Source organism: Microcaecilia unicolor, chromosome 11 (assembly GCF_901765095.1).
Source record: "Microcaecilia unicolor chromosome 11, aMicUni1.1, whole genome shotgun sequence".
Classification (NCBI taxonomy): Eukaryota; Metazoa; Chordata; class Amphibia; order Gymnophiona; family Siphonopidae; genus Microcaecilia; species Microcaecilia unicolor.
Genome location: NC_044041.1, coordinates 167,091,095 through 167,112,492, shown reverse-complemented (window position 1 = coordinate 167,112,492; position 21,398 = coordinate 167,091,095). Strand labels below are relative to the sequence as shown.

Below are 21,398 nucleotides of genomic sequence, written 5' to 3'. Positions count from 1 at the left end.
CAAAAAATATATATATCTGGAACACATGATACTGCTAATGGTGAAAATGGACAGTTTTGGATGTTGCTGACTGATATCATCAATGGTTATTCAAGATTTATCACTAACGTTACAATGGTTTGTTGAAAAAAAAAGGACAGAACTATTTTACAAGTTGGTGATTCAATGAGTCTGATTTGAAGCAAGGCTGAATCTTGTGGGAGACTCTGGAGCAGTGGATTAACACATGATTAAAGAGCTATGATCACATATTGATGTAATAGGTTGCCAGATATATGCTATTTGAATGTGTATTGAAAGAGTATTGTGGAGAATTGTTTGGTTTTAAATGTATTGGTGTATGGATTGGTTAATAACTATGGGTTAAGGGAATGGATTTTATTTTAGGAAAATTGTATTGATCTATTAATAAAGAAATATATTTTAAAATGTTAAACAGTTACTAGTGAATAATTTGTAACATAATGTGTAACTAATTATAGAGTTGAGACCTAGATTGTAATTGTGACAAATATATTAAAGAGAATCAGTCCCAGTACCGACCCCTGAGGCACTCCTTTACTCACCTTCCTTTCCTCCGAGCAGATTTCATTTACACTGTGTCACCTGTCGGTCAACCAGTTTCCGATCCAGTTCACCACTTTGGGTCCTAAGTTCAGCTCTCTTAGCTTATTTATGAATCTTCGGTAAGGAAACGGATCAAAGACTTTGTTGAAATCCAAATAGATTACATCTAGTGCGTCCTTTAGCCAGTTCTTTGGTCACCCAGTCAAAGAAATCAATCTGATTAATTTGACAGGATTTTCCTTTGGTAAAGCTATGATTCCTCCAATTCTGCAACCTGTTGGATTCTAGAAAGTTAACTATTTTTTTTCCTGCAACAGCAACTCCATTATTTTTCTTACCACCAACTTGAGGCTTACTGGCCTGAAGTGGCGTAGCTACAGGTGGGTCTGGGTGGACACAGGGCCCACCCATTCTTGGCTCAGGCCCACCCAGAAGCAGCACCCCACATCTACATCTCTCCTCCTCTGCGGTGTCCCGGCATCTGCCCGCCCATCACTGAACCCTGTCCCTCCCTTTTATACCTTACAGGCGTCCCCAGCGCCTGCAGTGATTCATTATTGCTGCCTGTGCCTGCCCTGCAGTCTTCCATTGACTGGGTCCAGCCCTCGCTTTCATCATTTCCTGTCTGGCAGGACCTGGCCAATGAAAGCCTGCGGAGCCAGCACAGGCAGCATTAATAGAATCACTTCAGGCACTGGGGATGCCTGTAAGGTACACCAGGGAGGGACGGGGTTCAGCAATGGGTGGTCAGATGCCGGGACACTGCAGAGGAGGAGAGATGTTGATGTGGGTTAGGTGAAAAAATCTATAATTTTTTTAATATTTTAAGGGGGGGCTATGGAGTGCCATGCTGTGGAAGGGCCCATCTAAGTTAGCTCTGTGCCCATCCAAAGTACTGGGTCTAGCTACGCCATTGCCGACCTGTAGTTTCCCACTTCTTCCCTGTCTCTGCTTTTGTGAAGAGGGGCCACATGCAGCTCATCACCAATACTGCGGAATCTCTCCCGTCTCTAAAGATCTATTAAATAAATCCATAAGAGGTCCCGCAGGGATTTCTCTGAGCTCCCATCCCGTCCAGCCCCATAGCTTTGTCCACTTTCAGATTTTTGTTTATAAATGCTTTCTTTTGTGAGCGGTGCAATATCTACTCCATTCCCAGATATACCCTCGGCAGCCGACCACGGTCCTTCTCCAGGATTTTCTTCAGTGAACAATAAAGAGAAGTATTTGTTAGCACATTTGCTTTATCCTCATCACTCGCCACATAGCTGTTCTCAGCATCTTTCAGTCTTACAATTCCATCCCTAGCTTTTCTCCTTTTCCAACTATATCTAGAAAAGGTCTTGTCACCTCTCTTTATATCTTTATCCATTTTTTCTTCCGTCTGTGCTTTTGCTAGCCATATTTTCCTCTTCACTTATCTTTGAATTTAATCCGATAATCTTTTCCATGATCCTCTTGTTGCATTCTTTATTTCTTGAACGTAGCTGCTTTTGCCCTTATTTATTTCCTCTTAACCTTTGTGAAGTTGTTTTTTTTTTTCTTAAAAGTGTAATCTTGGATCCCTATAGTCTGCAAACTTTTAAAATGTTGATTTGATTATTACAGTTTTCTTTTGACTGTTGGCTGTGGATTCAGTGTTTTTCTGAACATGATGTTTCCTTGGATGTAGCTGATAAATTTAAATAAATAGAACTAAGAACAGGAAGAATACAAACAGGGGAATGATGGAAACAATGAAGTCAAAGCAAAACTTAAATGACTTACCCCTCAAAAAGGCAGAGGGTTATGTAACGTGCATGGAGCAGCAAGTACAACCCTAAACAAAGTCATATAAGGGTGTAAACTGCACAGAGCAGCAAGTACAACCCTGTTTACTAAGCCACGCTGTAGGCTAGCTAGCATTTTTAGCGCATGCTAATGCTAGAGACACCCACAGTGGCATTCCTGGGGGGGGGGGCAGTGGGTGCGGTCCGCCCCGGGTGCACGCCGCTGGTGGGGTGCCGCACGCCTGTCTGCTCCGCTCATTCCGTGCTCCCTCTGCCCCGGAACAGGTTACTTCCTGTTCCGGGGCAGAGGGAGCATGGAACGAGCAAAGCAGACAGGCGCGCAGCACCCCCCCCCCCCCAGCAGGTAAAAATGCACCCGGGGGGGTGTCCTTTCGCGGAGGGGAGGTGGCCTTTTGCCAGGGTTGGGAGGGTGGCGCATCGGCGATCCGCCCCGGGTGTCAGCCACCCTAGGAACACCACTGGACACCCATATATTCCTATGGGTGTCTCTAGTGTTACAGCATGCTAATTTTTAGCGTGCACTAAAAACGCTAGTGCACCTTAGTAAACAGGGCCCTAAGTGAAGGCATGGATTGAGGTGGGAACCTGCAAGGATTGACAGGTACACCCTCAATGGAGGAGGGTGAATAGTGGAGTGCCGTAGGGATCTGTACTGGGACCAGTACTATTTAACATATTTATCAGAATGACAAGTGAGGTGATTAAGTTTGCAGATGGCACAAAACTATCCGATTGTTAAAACACATGTGGACTGTGAAAATTTACAGGAAGACCTTAGGAAATTGGAAGACTGGGCATCGAAATAGCAGATGAACTTTTATGTAGACAAATGCAAAGTTATCTGATGCTAGGGTCCACCTTAGGAGTCAGCACTCAAGAGAAAGATCTAGGTGTCATTGTAGACAATACGCTGAAATCTTCTACCCAGTGTGTGGCAGCAGCCAAAAAAGCAAACAGGATGCTAGGAATTATTAGGAAAGAGATGCAAAATAAGACCAGAATATTATAATGCCTCTGTATCGCTCCATGGTGCGACTCACCTTGAGTAGTGTGTTCAGTTCTGGTTGTCCAAAGAAGAGCGACCAAAATGATAAAGGGGATGGAATGCCTCTCATATGAGGAAAGGCTAAAGAGGTTAGGGCTCTTCAGCTTGGAAAAGAGACGGCAAAGGCGGGATATGATTGAGGTCTACAAACTCCTGAATGGTATAAAACGAGTAGAAGTGAGTCGATTTTTTTTTTGCTCTTTCAAAAAAGTACAAAACTAGAGGATACTCAATGAAGTTACGTGGAAATACATTTAAAACAAATAGGAGGAAATATTTTTTCACTCAATGAATAGTCTAAGTTCTGGAACTAGTTGCTGGAGGATATGAAAATAGCAGTTAGTGTATCTGAGTTTAAAAGACGTTTAGACAAGTTCCTGGTGGCGAAGTCCATAGTTTGCTATTGAGACAGATATGGGGAGACCTCTGCTTGCCCTGGGATTGGTAGCATGGAGTGTTGCTACTATTTGAAATTCTACCGGGTAATTCTGACCTGGATTGGCCACTTTTGGAAACAGGATACTGGGCTAGATGGACCATTGGTTTGACTCAGTATGGCTATTCATATGTTATGTTCTAGGGATGTAACCTGGGCAGAGCAATAGATTACACCCATTGTGCCTTTATTTTAGGGTTCTTACCTTCACAGAGTGACAGATACAATCCTAAATAAAGGTACAGAGGGAGTATCCTAAAAGGAGCAGCAGATACAACCCTAAACCAAGACATAGAGGAGTGTAACCTGCATGGAGCAGCCGGTAAAACCCTGATGAAATGTCTAGAGGGTGTAACCTGTATAGAGCGGCAGGTACATCCCTAATCAAAAGCAAGGAGGTAGGGAATAACTTTCACTGAGCGGCAGATGCAATCCTAAACAAAGGTAACCTGGGCAGAGCAGCAGGTACATCCTTAAAAAAAGTGTACAGTGCTGTGTACGTCTAGTAGCGCTATAGAAATAAGTAGTAGTAGTAGTAGCATGGGGTGGAAGGAGGGACCTTACTGAGCCATACTAGTTTTTATCTGCCATCCTTTACTATGTTACCATGTAACAAGAGAACAAGGTGAGGAAAAATCAGACAGCAGATTGGTGAAACTACAATGAACTTATGCATGCTCAGGGTTGTCAGTTATTTTGACTCGTGAATGAGGATATATGTTTCTTTACTAGTTATTTATTTATAACATTTATAACCTGCACAATCCATAGAGCTTTTGGCTATATCACAAAAGGGTCTCCTCGCCCTGGAAATAACGTGTCAATTTTTAGGCACATTGCATCACTGAAAGTGTCATCGTGAGTACCAGTCTGCAGAGACCCTTTCTGTGGATAAATTTGGCAGACATTTGGTAGAAGTCTTACAGAGTTTTTTTCAGACTTTTGCCAGATTTCATTCCAGTCCATCCATGGAGACTGCTTCCATTTGATTGTGCCAAGGGAGCAGGGCCATGGCAGAATATGCAGGAACAGAGCCACCCTTTGGTGCCATATCCCCAGCTTGGCCTGTTTCTGCTCAATTTATTATGTAAACAGGCAAAGTTATCAAGATTCCATAAAAGGTATAAACGGCCAGTTCCATTGGCTAGCCACGTTGTGCTCGGCTCCAATAAGGCTATATGTTATCAAGGGTATGTCTCTGTCGATCCCAGGGAAAACATTCACCATGCATAAACAGCCCAAGTAAAGCTACCAGCAGATTCTCAGACAGACAAATACCTGCTATCCTTCTTCAAGGGGACAATTTTTGAACTTCTCATTTTATTTATTTGTTGTTATTTATTTACTTCATTTATATCCCACATTATCCTAATAGATTAGGTTCAATGTGGCTTACAACTTATTGTGATAAACAGTACAAAAAGTGATGTGGGATAGTATACATTAAGTAGTAATAACAAAATAAATGAAGATTGAGTAATTACAATATGTAATATGGAAATGAATGCTAGATGCAAAAAGTTAACAGTGTGTAGTCATCCATATATAATACCAATTAGATTGGAACTGAGAAAATGAAAAATTGTACAATTAAGGGTTTAAATTAATTATGATCATCAGTGAGAAAGTGATTAAACAGAGAGGCTTTAAGGTATTTCCAGAATATCAAATAATTAGGTTCCCATCTGATGAATTTTGGGAGTGAATTCCACCATACGGTAGGTAAGAGATTGACAATACATCATGAATGGGATTGACTTGTAGATCACATTTTTGCAATGGGGATAATGGAAGGTTAGATAATCTCTTGAACCAGGGAAAGCATTGCGAAGGGGGAGATCAATGAAAGGTTCCATGTAATCAGGGGTTAAGCCAAATAGAGTTTTGAAAACAAATGTACATAGTCTGAATGTTATTCTGGCTTTGATTGGGAGCCAGTGTAACTTTATAAGCAAAGGGGCTGCACTTTCGAATCTCGTAGCCATGTAGACTAATCTGTCTGCTCATGTTGCTTGCCAAGTCCTGTAACACCAGAGCTGCCATATCCAATTCCAGGAGGGAGACTTTTTGGCCTGGTCCTGGCTTTGAACTTACACCCCAAAGGAAAAGTATATATGTACTTTCGCTTTTGAAATATGGTGCGAAGGCAGAAGCAAACAGTCCTGAAATTGTTCTAATTGGAGAGAGGGGGGGGGGGGGGTTGGGAAAGGTTCACTTCGCCTAGGTAGTCACTGAGGGATCCCTTACTAAGTTGCAAGAGAAAAGGCCCTGTGCTAGTGGTGGGGGCCATTTTTCCCATGCGCCAGGGCACTTTTTACTGCAGTGGGTAAAAAGCCCCAGACACACATGTCTATGCGTTAAGAGAACTCTTACCACATGGCTATGCATCGGGGAGCCCTTACCACCACCCACTGAGGTGGTGATAAGGGCTCCCGTGCTAACCCAGCGATAACTGTGGAGTGTGCTTTGATGCCCGATTACCACCTGGTTGCTGTTGCGCGCAAGCCATTTCCAGGGATTTTCTTTTTGCCCCAGAAATGGCCCATGCTCGGAGTGGGACTACCGCTGGTGGCCGCATTGGGCCCCGATGGTAGTCCCAGAAGAGGAAGCAGTAAGCCCACGTTGGGTTTACCGCCGCTGTGTAAAAGGGCCCCTTAGTGTATATCTGGAATCAGAGAGAACCCCTTGCATGAACCAGATTTATACATTAGGATCAGGGCTGGGACCAGAATTCTGTAGGAGGCCAAATAAAACAGCTTTACACAATGTCTTTCGCACTACTCTCCAAGAATAATCCAGGCAAAGTCCAAAGCTATGTTCCAAATCAATTTAAGTCACTTATCAGCTGGTCAATTTATGCAGTGCCAGAGGCAATATACAAACAAAAGGCAACCCTCATTAACACCAATTAAGTTCAGATTTCTGAGACTCCAAAACTCCTATTCCAAGCTCAAATAAAGTCAACTCCTTTGCCCTTGATTACTTATTCTACTGAGGGCAGCAGGGCAGTTAAAAGGAATTTCCACTCACAGTTCAGGTGCTTGATGCTTAGCGGTTTATGGCTCTATAAACTCAAGGCAACTTTTCTTGGATTAGGTCCCAGTGGGACATATTAGGCTCCTCAGGAATGCTGTAGATAAAGATGTTGTTGCTCATCCCTAAGCCTTTAGATATTCCTGCCCTTCCAGTAGGTAGACTGGCAGCCAAGTTGCCTTGCTGGAAAGATGCACTGTTAAAATAGACTTTCCTTATCTGCTGCAGACCATTACTGACTAACATATATGAGGAAGACTGAGAACTATCAACCAAACACACTGTATAAGGGACTGTGTCGTATTTGGCCTCAGCCAGTACATTTCTATTTTTATTAGCAGGAACTTAACAACAGAGTAAAACAGCCTTTACGCTAAATTTAAAAAAAAAACCATCATGAGTGCTGCTGTTTCACTAAACTGAGCATGCACATGATGTGAGCGGAAGCAGGGCAGGCAATGCACAGAGGACAACACTGGAGAAACGCTTCAACAGGTGGGGGTTGGGGACTCCTGCAAGCCAAGGTATGCGTGGTTGCGGCGGGGCAGGGTTTGCAGCGGGAAGGCAGGCCAAACTGTGCCCACCCCACCCACACTTTGGGCTCCGGACCCCCCCCCCCCCCCCCCCCACCACCACCACCAAATATTTAGGTCTGGCTATACCTTTGGCATGTACACTCGCTCTGAGGCAGGCGTGTTGGCTATTAGCTCATTTGGATGTGGGGTCTCCACCAGTAACTAAGGGGGCAATTGTGTTTCCTTCTGTGGTGTCTAGCATCACTTATTTGGTTCCTCTTGTGCCATCCAGCACTTACATGAATAGCTGCCAGCAAACATACATGCATGTTGTGAACTTGGCGCTTACATCCGTAAAGTCCTGCATGATGTTGCTCTTTCTCAGGACATGTAGTTCTGTGAAATTGATGGTCCCGTCATACATTCTAGGAAATACATGTCTTTTTGCTGGCATTTTATACCTGTTTCACAAAAGGCTCTGCATTCAGCAGAGCCTTTTGTAAAATATTCAGGGAATTGTGACATAGTACATGAAGGGAGATAAAGACCAGTATGGTCCATTCATTCTGCCCAGAAAGGTGGCCAGGGTTGCACCTGCCTCTCTGTGCAGGTTACCCCCTCTATGCTCTCTTTATATTTCTTTAATGTTTGGTGAGTCAATTGTTTTACTTTGAGTGGAAATACTCTCTTCCTTTATTCCCAACTGAACATTCCAATTTCTACCTAGACATCTTATGCAAAGTGGATTATCAAACTTTAGGAAAAAGTACTACAGAAATGTCATCTCAAACCGGAGTGTGGGGTGCATTGTCAAGCTTCTACCTCAAGTGTAATTTGAGCTGCTTAGAGTTCTGGTAATTTTGTATTATATCCTGAGGATTTGGGTGTAGGTGAGGGTTCTCCTGGGAAAAGGTTAAAATCTGGGATAGATGCACGAACTGAACTCCTGTGGATAACTGGACTAGTAAATTTCCAGATGACATCTCTCACTGCATATAAAAAGTAAATTTCATCAAGGCAGCATATGAGAGTGATATGTGTGATTTTCTTTTGCTTTCAGATATCGATGAGTGTTTGGAGGCCGGGTTCTGTCAGAATGGAGAGTGTACAAACATTCGAGGAAGTTACACCTGCGTCTGCAGAGCTGGTTATCTTTTGGATGCCTCCAGAAGCAGCTGCATCTGTAAGTGAGGGCCTCTGGCAGTGTGTGCCTTTCCCACCAAAACTAAGAGTAAGCAGACCTGCCAGGTCTCCAAGGGGCATAGCCACGGGTGGGCCTGGGCCCAACCAATTAGGGCTCAGGCCCACTCAGCAGCAGTGCACCCTAGACAGCACTGGTGTCGGGGGAGCAGACTGGACTCCCGCGTTCCTGCGTCTCCCTTCCGTAAGGCTGCTCTTGCTTCAACGGGTCCTGACAGCGGCAGTGATTTCCACACGCTGCCTGCCGCTAACCCAGAAGCCTCCCCTCTGCCGCATCCAGCCCCATCTATTGCGACTTCTGGTTTCTGTCTGGGTGGGATGCAACAGAGAGGAGGCTTCTGGGTTAATGGAAGGCAGCGTGTGGGAATTGCTGCCACTGCTGGGATCCGTTGAAGCGAGAGCAGCAATAAGGAGAGTTGTGGGTGGGATGGGGCGGGGGAAGGAGGGAGAAATGCTGCACGGGGGGGGGGGGGGGGGAAAGGGGCAAGAGATGGAGAATTGTTGGACATGGGGTGGAGGGAGGAGGAAAGGAGAGATGCAGCTAAAATGTGAAAAAATAATAAATGTAAAAATAATAAGATGTAAGAAAAGGGAATTAAATAATATATTTGTTGAATTACATTAACCTTCACTGTAAGGTTTATGGACATGTACTCAGAACATAAAGACCATATATTTAACTTTAAAATGTTCATTTACAATACAGGTAATGTAATAATGTTACAAGAGAGAGGCAGTTTTTAGGAATCTTTCACAAGGGGAATGTGCTTTCAAGATAGCAAGTCTGAATTATAAATTAGGCTGGATTAATGGTAACTCACTTTGATGGAGGCTGCTGGTTGAAGTGATGAAGGAGATTCTTGCTGGAAAAGAAGTCTTTTTGTTGCAGAGTTGTTGCTGGAGCCTGGATGTGTGTGAAGTCCAGCAAGGTCCATGGAGGTGCAGATCAGGAAGCAATAGAGGCAAAAGAGAGCAGGCCTAGAGAAAGCGAGTTGAGAATTTTCCAGGGTTTTTATATTCTCTTGTTGGACCATAGGCTGAGGTCAGGTGGGGTGTATTTGAGCCAATGAAAACTCAGGGATAGCTGGAAACAGGTTCCATTTAGTTTTGAGATACAGTATGGTAACTGGTCACATGTAGAGTATGGTAACTGGTCACATGTTTTAATGACATCATAAGAGTTTCTGTCTGTACATCTGCAGGTAGTGACAGGATTAGGCTTTCTTTTGTTAGATTAGATAGGTAGATAGGCTTTTCAGTCTCTGTCATTGTCTAGCATAGGTGGGCTTCTTGTCAAATTAGGTGGAGTTTCGCTGTCTTTTGTTAACTCCATTCTCAGTGATTTGCTGTCAATATGCATATTTTTGTTCTTTGGAGATGTGGTGATTGACTGTAAGTATCCACCCGGCTAGCTTTTGTTATCAGTAGTCTCCAAGGGGAAGGTGAAAGTTAGATCAGTTTCTCATACTGTTCCAATAAGTCTTTACAGCTGTATTATATATATAAATTTGTATCTGATTGTAGCAAAATATATTTAAACTCATGTCATGCTACACATTAAGTTCTAGGTTCTGGAACAATCTAGAGTACAGAATTCATATCATGCTCCACAACAAAGGGGTGGAGAGGGGCCAGAAAGGCAGAAATCTCGCATATGTGGGTGGAGGAGAGGGAAAGATGCTACATGGGGGAGGGGGAGAGAGATGTTGGACCTGGGTCACAAGGGAGGGAGAGAGAGAAATGGACAGTGGGAGAGAGGCAGAAGTATTGGACATGGTAGTGGAAGGAAGGGAGAGAATACTGCATGAAGAGAGGGGAAAGAGAGATATTGGATCCAGGATACAAGGGAGGCAAAGGGAGAGATGGTGGACATGGACATAAATGAGGGGGAGGGAGAGATACACAGGAGGTGGTGATGGGAGAAAGAGGGAACAGAGAGGAGCGATCGGATGGAGAGATGCCGGACAATGAGAGTGAAGAAAGAGACGGAGAAATAGTGGACCATAGGGGAGATTGCAGGAGGGAAGAGAGAAGGGACAGGGAGATGTCAGGCTACTAGAGTGGGGAAGGGAGACAGATGGAGCAGATGCTGAGCTAGAAGGGTGGAGGGAATGGCTGGGAATGGTGGAACCATTTGGGATAGGTCGGGAGGAGGGGTATCAAGGAAATGAATGAGAGGATATTGATTACAGAGGGTAGAAATATGGTAATGGGGAGTAAATTAAAGAAGAAATGGAATGGAGGGCTGGGGAAGGAGTTAGATGGGGAGTTGGAGAGCTAGTGGGTGAGAGAAGATGGTAATTTGATAGGTAGCTGAAAAGTAAAAAAGAGCAGAATGGTAAGAGGGTAAAATTTGAATTGACAGAGGCAGAAAAGAAAAGAGAGGAAAGAGCTAAAAAGGAACAATCAATATGTCAGAGGCAGATGTAGTGAGGGAATAGACAGAAGAGAGGAGAAAAGACAAGTGGACAGCAGCCGCTTGAAGGAGAATTAGCAAATGACAGACAGGAAATCAGAAAAGAGAAACTGGAGCCAACATGATAGAAAAATAAAATATCCAGACCACAAAGGTAGAAAAAGCATTTTATTTTGAATGTTTGAAATGGAATGTTAACTGGGAAATGTGCATAGCAATGCCTTTGTACTGTCCATAAACCGCTACTAAACGGACTTGGAAAACTCCAAAATTCCAGGAATAACATGTATAGAATGTTTGTACGTTTGGGAAGCTCGCCAGGTGCCCTTGGCCTGGATTGGCCGCTGTCGTGGACAGGATGCTGGGCTCGATGGACCCTTGGTCTTTTCCCAGTATGGCATTACTTATGTACTTATGTTCAGTAGAAAAGGAAATTCATTTCTGTATTTTTTTTTCTCCAGTGTTGCAAGTGCATGCTAAGTTTAACTTCTTAGGGTTCCCAGTTCAATTTTTATCTAAATATTTTTAGTTCTAATTTGTGATCCCTTGTTCTGTATTTAGTGAGGGTCTTCCGGTGTGATGGTAATGGCAGGTAAGGAAATCGGAGGGGAGGCAGGGAGGAGGGGGGGACCTCCTTTATTTTCTAATCTTGGCCCTAGCATGTCTAACACCTGTTCTGACCCTTGCTGAGGACCTCCTAAAAAGACAGCCAAAACTCCCTTCTACAGTCGGCAACAGCATCCTTGAGCCACCGACAACTAAATATGTGTGGGGTGCTTCAGAGAAAGTCTTCAGCTGACAGAGCTTGAGGAGCCTCATTAGCTAGTATATTTATATTTTGAGGTGCGGTTAGACTGAGGCAGAGAAACATTTGTGCCCAGGCCCACCCAAAATTGGCTATCTGGCTACGCCACTGCGAGTCTCCCACTGTCAGCAGGAGTCTCCTGCTTTCACAAGTCATCTCCTACACTCCTACTGTGACGTAAAGAACGCCCATTCAGCAGCCTCTCTCTCCATTGGCAGCAGGAGATATGTTTGGGACTAGACTCGTGATAGCTGCAAAATATCACAGCTCTTATTGTGAAGCTGGTCCTGCGGCAGCAGAAGGTGTCTCCTGCTGCCGGAAGGAGAAGTGGTTTGTTCCAGCTAGGGGATGGAGCCAGGAAATAGAGTGGTTGGGGCTGGGGGGCAAGCCTTAAAATCTCCCTCTCAAAAAATCAAGGCTCCCTGGGCAGCTCTGGAGTAAGTGGATGGATTTGAAGTCTTTTTCAAAAGCACAGATAAGAGCTCATCACACCAGGCTGTCACTTCCTGTCTCCCCAGACCTCTCCCAGGCATGGATGGCCAAGATATATGAACTACTACTTTTAATCAAGATTCTTTGTTTCCGTTATTCTTCCCACCCCCACTCCTTTCTCCTTCCTTCTTTCCTTCCTTCACTTTCATTTTGATCCCTTCTTTACTTTGACTACTCCCTCCATGTTCTCCCTCCCTATCCCCATTTTTCTTTCCTGCCCTCTCGCTCGCTATCCCTCTCTCCCGTACAAAGCTCAGGCTGTGATCTCGGAAACCAAAGGTCCCTGCTACAGGATCCTGCGGGAAGGTGGCTGTTCTCTCCCTATCCTGAGGAATATCACCAAACAGATTTGCTGCTGCAGCCGTGTGGGAAAGGCCTGGGGAAAGCACTGTGAGAGGTGTCCGCCTTTTGGCTCAGGTAAAACTTACTTTCCTTTTGTCATATAAATAAAACTAGAAGGCTCAGCCAGTTTTAATTTGCCAGCCAAAGGGACAGCCTGCTGCTATGATCTGCCATGGCTGGAAATGGCACACCGGAATGGCACAAGCATGCACATATTGGATCTGATTGGCCTGCGATTTCTGTGGCAATGTGTGCCAGGGTAAAGGAGCCAAACGAAGACCGGCAGATGTGTGGTGTAATCCGTGGCACAATCTGCAACTTAAGAGGGTAGCTGTCAAAAAATTACACTGTGGTTCCAGACCACACGCAGTTGTAGCCACATATATTTATTTATTGGGATTTATTAACCGCCTTTATGAAAAGATTCACCCAAGGCGGTGTACAGCAGGTACAGTTGAACACAAAACTTACAATTTACAATAGTAAAATAACCAAGAATAAACATAAATACAATAAATGAAGTAAACTTGAAAACAGCAAATTGAAACATAATAGGATTACCATGAAACAGTATCAAAATATACACATTTAACAGCACTGAAATTCAAATATCAGAGTTATAGTAGAATTAGCATAATACTAATGATACACCTAATAAGCATGCATTAAAATGTTCAACTAACATAGATATGATGCTAATGCTTTTCTACAATACAGCTTACCATATAGTTGAAGGAACAATGCCCAGATAATCAAAAGCAAACGTGGGTGCTAGAGGCCATTAGTGCTGGAATAGCGCCCACGTTTCCCTGCACCCCAGGATCAGAGCCAGCCAGTGCGTTTAACAATGCTTGCCGGTTCTGAACGCTAATAGCATGCAAATGCATGCAAAACAGGGACATCTGTATTCCTCCCCGATTCTCAGTAGGCAGCATACCAAACTACAGTACTGCTACTGCTGTAAACCCTACACCAGCTGAGAGCTTGTGTTAGGGTTTACAAAACATTGGGGAGGAATGGGGAGCCCTGTCCAGCATTAATCTGCCTGCTAGCAGGCCCCCCACCCCACCCTAAGAGCCCCCCTTCAACAGAATAGAGGGCTAACCTTCAGCTTTCCCCTGGTGGTCTAGCGACCCCGAGAACCTCCCCCTCCTCCCATACCTTCAAATGACGGAGGAGGGAATAGCACTAACCATTAGGCTACTCATCCACTCCACAGCTCGGTGCCCAAGGTAATGATTGCTGAACAGAACTGATTGTTGACTGTCTGACAAATAGGATTTGAACCATGTAAATACTGTGTCACTGATACCTGTTTCTGCCAGTCTTGTAAGCATGATATTATGATCCTAAGGCTGCTGAGAAATCCAGCAACACTAGTACTGAGCCATATCCCCTGCTACACTTTCTGTGCAGGTCATCAAAAAGGGACACAAGAATTGTCTAGGAATCATTAGGAAAGGGATGGTGAATAAAACCAAAAATACTATAATTCCTCTGTATCGCTCCATGGTGTGACCGCACCTTGAGTATTGCGTTCAGTTCTGGTCACCGTATCTCAAAAAAGATATAGCAGAATTAGAGAAGGTTCAGAGAAGAGGGACCAAAATGATAAAGGGAATGGAATGCCTCTCGTATGAGGAAAGGCTAAAGAGGTTAGGGCTCTTCAGCTTGGAAAAGAGATGGATGAGGGGAGATATGATTGAGGTCTACAAAATCCTGAGTGGTGTAGAACGAGTAGAAGTAAATTGATTTTTTACACGTTCCAAAAGTACAAAATATTAGGGGACACTCAAGGAAATTACATGGAAATACTTTTAAAACAAATAGGAGGAAATATTTTTTCACTCAACGGAATAGTTTAATCTCTGGAATTCTTTGCCGGAGGATGTGATAACGGCGGTTAGCATATTTGGGTTTTAAAAAGGTTTGGACAAGTTCCTGGAGGAAAAGTCCATAGTCTGCTATTGAGACAGACATGGGGAAGCAACTGCTTGTCCTGGGATTTGTAGTATGGAGTGTTGCCACTATTTGCGTTTCTGCCAGGTACTTGTGACCTGGTTTGGCCACTGTTGGAAACAGGTTACTGGGCTAGATGGACCATTGGTCTGACCCAGTATGGCTACTCTTATGTTCTTATGTCTCCATGCCATACCCATTAAAAGCAAGCATCACTGTGAGAGTGTGTAGGTCAGGGGAGGGAATCAGCACACATCTTAAATTGTCAAATTGCCCCTTCAATGCCTGCCCCAATAGCTCAGTAATGCCTTCCTACCCCCCCCCCCCCCAATTTACTAAGGACCCCTTTTACTAAAATGCGTTAACATTTTGCAGTCACCATGAATTAATGCTACCTCAACAGATAATGTGTAAGGACCCCACAGAGTGTTAATTTTGACCATTAACTGCTGCATATAATCTGCTGCATTACTAAGCTGTGGCAAAACGTGGCCTACGGTAGTGTGGGTGAGTGTTTTTGGCATGCGCCGGGCCAGTTGTTACTGTGTCTGTGGAAAAGGACTTTTTTTCAATGGGCTAGGAAAAGGGCCTGTAGTAAAATTGAAACCAGCACATGCCTATTTACGGCCTGAGCCCTTAACGCGAACTGCCGATTAATGCTGGAAACGCCGCGCAGGGTAGGAAATATAAAAAATAATTTGTCCCAGCGGTGAATTCTTTAGAGAGACACAGAAGTAGATATAGTGAGATTGGTTATCTGGATACATGCAAGGTATTTCTGACAGACTTTTCCAATTATCTGATCTTCTCCAAATTATGGAGCCTGACATTTCATCCATTAAGATGCGGTTGGATGCTTGTGCGAAATCTATAGCTAAGTTTCAGGATTTGTAACCTTCTCTTATTGAAGAAAAATCAATACTATAGAATAAGGTGGAAATAATGGAGATCTCTGAAGGTGCTGCCTTCAGTTTAATGTATTTTCCCAAAATGCCCTTAGTTCAGGGATCATCCAATGTGCAGCTCACTTGAGATTTTTTGGCAAAAGCATTTTTTACTCAGATAGCTAGCACCCAGGAATTTGAGGCACCACAGAACTATTTGGTGAATATGAAGTCACAATTTCAGAAGAGAGTCGCACGTTTTGATGAGTACAAGTCATGATATAATGGGCTAAAATATCCATAAATCCTGCACACATATGGATTTCAGATCACATGGCCTACTGTTGGATGCCCCTGCATTAGTCCCTCCTGGTGATCTGTTTCATCATGTTTTGGGTCTACCTCAGTTTCACCTATACCCTTTGTCTTCACACTTTTAAAAAGACGACCTTGGATCAGTGCAATGAACCCGTTCAGGAACTGGATTTGCTTAACTTAGTTATGATTTTAGAAAAGTCCGGAGATGAGGACTCAGTACCTGCTTCTTTCCTAGTGTCACTGTCTGTCTTTAAACTTACCGGCTGTGGAGACTTTCCTTAAGCAACTGAAATTTTTTTTTTAAATTGTATTTAGAAGGTCAAATAGTTTCCTGAGGTCCCTGAGAGTATGTAGAGGAGGAAACAGAAATTCTCACTATTGTCACCTAGACTGCTCCAATTAGTGGCTATTCTGTTAAACCTTCCCTGCAAATGTATTATTAAATTTCAGTCATGTGGCTATATTTTAAACCAGAAATGCCAAGTTAACCAGTTCCAGATTGTGGACTTTTTGGTCAGTCTTGGTTTTGTACTTGCTTCCCAAAGCAGTGTGGGATTTGTAGTTCCTGATCCTGCCTATTGAAATCAGTGCTTCAAGTCCCATAGTGCACCAATCTGTTTTGGATTCCCATTACTTGTTTAGCAAAGTGTAATGGCTAATATCTTGCATTTCGCCCCCCCCCCCCCCCCCCGGTTCTGTTTTCTTCACCTGATCAAACTTTCTGTATTGTTCTTCACTGCCAGGAGGGGGGGAATGGGATAACTAGGGTTACCATATGTCCGGATTTACCCGGACATGTCCTCTTTTTGAGGACATGTCCGGGCAACCAGGCGGGTTTTGCCAATCTGCCCGTTTGTCCGGATTTCTGGACAAATGGGCCCGCCTGCCATCCTGCCCATTTGTCCAGAAATCCAGACAAATGGGCAGATTGCTAACCTCCCCTCCCTTTACTTACTACTGCCCTGGTGGTCTAGTGACCTCTTCCGCCTTTAGGGCAGGAAAGAGCCCCCTCTTTCCTGCCTGGAGCGCTGCCCTGCATGCATCCTTCCTGTTGGTGATCTCGGTGCCGATTCAAAATGGCCGCCGAGAGTTGACGTGACCTCGTGACACTTCAACTCTCGGCGGCCATTTTGAATCGGCGCCGAGATCACCAACAGAAAGGATGCATGCAGGGCAGCGCTCCGGGCAGGAAAGAGGGGGCTCTTTCCTGCCCTGAAGAGGTCACTAGACCACCAGGGCAGTAGTAAGGGGAGGGGGAGTGATAGAGTGTATGACAGGGGGGAGGGGAAAATGTGACAGGGCAGAGCGAAGGCATGAAAAGGGGCGGGGCATGTGTCCTGTTTGGGGGACAAAATATGGTAACCCTAGGGATAACGCAATTTTATTTGGTCAGTGTCAAAGGGTCACAGCCACAAAAATATTGACAAGCGCTGCAGTATACCATAAAATTAGGTCTGTGGTTTCTTTCATCATAGTAAAATGGATAAGTTATCCAGAGAGTGTGACAGAACATCGCTGCTCTCTGCATAGTTGTAGACTCTTCCCCAGCCCCATTTTAAAAGCATAACCTTTGGCCTCACAGCAACCTATATGGTCAAAAATTGTGTTGTCCATGCTGGCAAAACTCAAACAAAATCACTTATGTGGCCAGAGCCTGATGGTTTTGAACAGTGGTAGATCTAGAAGACATAAATTGAGGTTGCAGGGTGGTAGACTTAAGAGTTACATCAGCAAATATTTTTTCACAGAGAGGGTGGCAGATACTTAAAATACCCTCCTAGTGGAGTTAGTGGCAACAAAAACAGTGACAGAATTTAAAAAATGCCAGAGGATCCTTATATAGAAAACAAAGGATGAAATCAAAGCAAAACCACCAAATTGGGCAGACCAGATGGACTATACAGGTCTTTATCTGCAGTTAGTAACTATGTTACATAATATAGTTTTCATTGAAGGGGACATCCCGGTGTGGTTTGACCTTAGCCCTCCATTCTCGTCTCCCACTTCTTCTTGTATGACAGGCAATTCTCGCAGCTGTGCAAGACTCATTGACTTCAAAGGGGGGGGGGGGGGAGTGAGGAGGAGGTTTAATACGGCTGAACTCTGCCTCCCACTGCTGAGCCCTCTGCTCCATACCCTGGCTTCACTTCTGTCCAGCGGCTCAGGGCTTAGGAGAGCTGGCCAAGATGAAGACAACAACTTGTGTTTGAAGGGACTGATTGAGAAAGAGACAAGAGCCAGTCCCAGACCCAGGGAATCAAATCCTCATCTTCTCATAAATCTCTTTGCACAAGCCAAAGGTTAAAAGGGCAAGGGGAGAAGGAAGATGGAGGAACCTCACAGGGAGCCAACATCTGTACCAAAGGATGAACAATTCAATGTGGTTGGGAGAAGCAGGATTTTTATTCAGATTTTATTCAAAGGGATGCCTTTGTCCATTTGTGCAGTACAAAACAGAGAAAAGTTGACTGCGTACACAGTGCACAGAAAAGGGGTGGGAGTGGTGGAGATTTGGAGTGGCTGCATGCCCAGTTCAAACTTATATAAAAATAACTGCTATTTTTTTAAAACCAGGATATGACTATTAATGAACAATCTGGAATGAGGCCATTTACCAGTGTACTAAGCCTCCAGGCTGCCTGCCTACCTGATAAAATCATTTTTACAAATTAACTTCTGTTCTATAAATGCACAGGAGGCCTCTTTCAATTTGAAAGGAAGCTCTGGAATGAAGGGCTCATAAGATAAGGGTGAAAGGGGGATAGACTCATGGCCATCCTACTTCTTAGGAGGAAGAGGGGACTCCTCTCCCACTGCCTGCAGTTTGTGTCACGCCTTGAACTAAGGATAGGCAGCCAGAAAATTTCTTTTTCCTTTCTTTTCCCATGTTGTGTATGGGAATTTTCATTTCACGTGGTTTTCTGGCCGTTTTATTGTTTTGTCAGTTTCTGATAATAGTGTGTGGAAGTAGTGCACAATATGTGGAAAGAGATTGCACTATTTTCCTTTGCTTGTGCATGAAAAATGGTTTGTGCGCATGCATATTGGTTCCACTGAGGAAAGAGCGCACACTATTTCTGAAATAGCGCTCACTGTTTCCACGTGGAGGGGCATAATCGAACGGGGCGCACAAGTTTTCCTGAGTGCATCCCCGCAGGACGGCCCCGTGAAGCAGGGGCGTAGCCAGACCTCGCCAGGAGGGGGGCCAGAGACCGAGGTGGGGGGGCACTGTTTAGCCGCCCCCCCCGAGCCGCCGCCGCCGCCACCACCACCACATCGGACCCCCCCTGCCGGCCTGCCTACGATCCCCTTCAACCCCCCTCCCGCCACCAACTCTCCCCCGCCGTCGCCGCCTGCCCCGTCGCCGCAAATGATACCTTTTTTGAAGAGAGACTTCCTTCCGCGCTTGAGTAGTGCCTTTCTTCAACGAAGTTCCGGCGATCAGCTGTTTCGACGCCGGCAGCATCGCCGGCGTCAAAACAGCTGATCGCCGGAACTTCGTTGAAGAAAGGCGCTGCTCAAGCGCGGAAGGAAGTCTCTCTTCAAAAAAGGTATCATTTGCGGCGACGGGGCGACGGCGGGGGAGAGTTGGTGGCGGGAGGGGGGTTGAAGGGGATCGTGGGGCAGGGGGCCAGGGCCAAATCTACGGGGGCCCGGGCCCCCTCAGGCCCCACGTAGCTACGCCACTGCCGTGAAGGGGCGGGGAAACCGCTATTATCGAAACAAGATGGGCGTCCATCTTTCGTTTCGATAATATGGTCGGGGACGCCCAAATCTCAACATTTAGGTCGACCTTAGAGATGGTCGACCTAAATGTTGAGATGATCAACCTTAGAGATGATCGTCCCCGGTTTTTGGCGATAATAGAAACCGAGGACACTCATCTCAAAAACGACCAAATCCAAGGCATTTGGTCGTGGGAGGAGCCAACATTCGTAGTGCACTGATCTCCCTGACATGCCAGGACACCAACTGGGCACCCTAGGGGGCACTGCAGTGGACTTCACAAATTGCTCCCAGGTGCATAGCTCCCTTACCTTCAGTGCTGAGCCCCCAATCCCCCCCCCCCATAACCCACTCCCCACAACTGTACACCACTACCATAGCCCTAAGGGGTGAAGGGGGGCACCTAGATGTGGGTACAGTGGGTTTTGGGTGGGTTTGAAGGGCTCACATTTACCAGCACAAGTGTAACAGGTAGGGAGGGGGATGAGCCTGGGTCCGCCTACCTGAAGTGCACTGCACCCACTAAAACTGCTCCAGGGACCTGCATACTGCTGTGATGGCGCTGGGTATGACATTTGAGGCTGGCAAAAAAAACTTTTAAAGTTTTTTTTTTTTTTTTTTTTTTAAGGGTGGGAGGGGGTTGGTGACCACTGGGGGAGTAAGGGGAGGTCATCCCCAATTCCCTCTGGTGGTCATCTAGTCAGTTTGGGCACCTTTTTGAGGCTTGGTCATGAAAAAAATTGGACCAAGTAAAGTCGACCAAATGGTCATCATGGACGCCCTTCTTTTTTCCATTATCGGCCAAGGACGCCCATCTCTTAAGCACACCCCAGTCCCGCCTTCACTACGCCTCCGAAACGCCCTCGTGAACTTTGGTCGGCCCCGTGACGGACTGCAGTTGAGGGCGCCCAAAATCAGCTTTCGATTATGCCGATTTGGGCGACCCTGAGAGGACACCCATCTCCCGATTTGTGTCGGAAGATGGGCGCCCTTCTCTTTCGAAAATACCCCTGAAAGTGTGCATAAGTTCCAAATACTGTGCACTATTATCGGCAAACAAGAAAACACAAGATGTCGTAGTTTTTCTGCTTGTTTTCGTTTGGTAGTGACATGAAACGACATAGGATATGTTGTTGCAATGACAGCCCATCCCAATTTTGAACCACACAGGACATCATAGCTTTTTTTTTGTAAGCATAACTCTGTGCCTGGTAGCAGAGCAGAAGAAGAGGATGTGGCCCAAAGCTGCTGTCTTCCTATTCCTCCTCCTCCTCCTCCTCTTCCTAAAAGTGGAGTTGCTTACCTGTAACAATTTTCTATAGACAGAGGATCTGAGAGCCACACAAGTGGGTGACATCACCGTGATGGAGCCAACCTGGCAATTCAAGCTCAGAAAACTCTGGAAGAGTTTTCTTTACATGTACAGGGGTTCCCGTCATAATGTATCCACTGTACATTCCATTCCAAATCAGTTATTCCTGAAGCTAGCTTCAACTTTGGGAGGGAGGGATTGTGTGGCTGTAAGATCCTTTGTCCATGGAGAACCACCGTTACAGGTAAGTAACTCTACTTTCTCCATGGACAGAGACCTTACAGCCACACAAGTGGATCTCCCAAGCTAAAGGTAGCAAACAAAGAAATGTCTGTGTAGAGTTTCCTAGTGGCCAAATTGAGGGGTTACCCTCTTGTCATAGATCAATTACCTATAAGAGGCAATATAGACTCTGCACCTGGTATGGACAATCAGGTGTTTGCCCTCTGAGGCCGTCTGAATATAACTTTGTTAGCGCACATATTAGGTTCAGAGGGACAGCTTTAAAGCCTTGAGACCCTGCAGCAATGAATTGGGGACACATGGGGTACACACTAT

At 45.1% G+C, this 21,398-nt stretch overlaps 1 pseudogene; it reads left to right on the top strand.

Moving 5' to 3' along the window:
* Nucleotides 1-21,398, top strand: part of LOC115481002 — a 469,054-nt pseudogene that overhangs the window by 324,179 nt on the left and 123,477 nt on the right.